Source organism: Lactuca sativa, chromosome 3 (genome assembly GCF_002870075.4).
Source record: "Lactuca sativa cultivar Salinas chromosome 3, Lsat_Salinas_v11, whole genome shotgun sequence".
Classification (NCBI taxonomy): domain Eukaryota; kingdom Viridiplantae; phylum Streptophyta; class Magnoliopsida; order Asterales; family Asteraceae; genus Lactuca; species Lactuca sativa.
The window spans coordinates 163,262,609-163,264,564 of NC_056625.2; positions in this window are offsets into that span (position 1 = coordinate 163,262,609).

Sequence of the window (1,956 nt, forward strand, 5' to 3'; positions counted from 1 at the left end):
GAGAAGTTTGCACAAAAGTCTAATGAAGAAATACAAACTTTGATAAAAAATGGATGACAAATAAGGGGATAAAGGATTTAGAACTTCAAGGATGGGAAATTTTAAACTTTAGTTTTCTATTAAATGTAATGATATTATGATTAGTATAATTTTAGATGCACTTTAATTTCTTTTAGAACATATAAATGCTTGTTTTGTTATATTTTGATTTGAACTTTTATGTCTAATATAATACACTTTACTAATACTTCAAATATGTTAACATTTTCATGTGAATATATATATATTAGTGTGTTGGTGGTGTTTGGGGGGAGGGTCTGGGGGTGGGGGGGGGGGGGGAGGAGGAGTGGATAAATTTCTGTTTTAAATAGGTGAGATTCACAATTTGAATTGCATCACATAAAGTCAATGTTTTGAAATGGTGAGATTCACAGTGTGATTTAAATTACATAAAGTCAATCTATAACATGAAAGTTTGTATGTGAGATTGACATGGTAAATTACAGTACATATAGTTCTTTATAACATGTATATTCTATATCTCAAGATCACAACAGAATTATAGTATCTCTTTAGAACATAGATAATAACAAGGAACCAATCTTTTCTCAACTCTTAGAGCAAATTTTTCATCAAAAAAAAAAGTAAAAATATAGATATTCGTAACTTTTTATCATCCATCCATTGATATGAAATTTGATAAAAAAATTGATCTATTCAGAATCACACTGTGAATTTGTTCAGATTCACGTTGTGAATCTGTAGAGATTCACCTTGTGAAACCAGTGTAGATTCACATTATAAATCTATTTAGATTCACACTGTGAATTTGTGCAGATTCATACAGTGAATTTATACAAAATTAATGATTTATAGTGCAGATTCACAATGTGAATCTATTACAATATAGTGAATTTATACAAAATTAATTATTACAATATAGTAAAAACAAATCATTCAAAATTTTTTATAAAAACATTCAAAGTTTATTTATTCTATTACAATATAGTAAAAACAAATCATTAAAAGCCTAATATTCAATATTAAGAGAAAACCTTCCATGTTTTTTCCTTTAAAGGACAGGTTCTAGTATCATGATACGACTTATGACATAAAGCTCATTCTCTTAATCGCTTCTTCTATGCTTCAATTAACTTTTCTTTATTGCTGATGAATCTTTTCCGAGTACCCTTGTTTTTAATACCTTTTGGATTTTTAACATTAATAGTCTTAGGTACTGAAGCTCTACGTAAAGATGCCATACGTACATCTTTACTACATGATGACATTGATGAACCGCATTTATTAACTCCACTCAAATATGTCGCCAACGCCTCAATATGTAGTTTGATGGTATTATATCAATTTCCTTGATATTAAAAACATAAAAAATATGGCGACATATGAATCCTTGTTGAATGTAAAGCATGCAACTACATGTGATAAAATCTTCTTTTTGATTAAACATAACCTACAAAATAAAAATTAATAACAATTTAGACTTGAATAAAAATAAATATTAATTGATATAATTAAAATTCATAAATTCACATGTGAATTCTAGACATAAAACTCCTTTCAAAAGTTTAAAAGTAGAAATAGAATTTCATTTGTAAAATTAAGAGATGAATATACCTTGAAATAATTAGAAGGAGAAAGATCAGAAAGAGACTCTAGATAATCTGAATAATAGTTTTCACCACCACCAACTCTTTTATGTTTAATATCTTTCCATGAGGACTTCTTTTTATCTTTGATTAAGTACACTTCAACTTCATTTTCCATAATAACAGCCAAGTGGAAGCAAGACCAGATGGAATTAAAAATCTCCTTTTGAACAATAAAGAAATTAGAATGGGTATAAACACCCGCTGCGAATCTTTCAATGGGAAGAAATGTTCTGTATATAGGATTGGTAGTTAAAGATTGATGATCAAGTAAACATTGATTATGCCT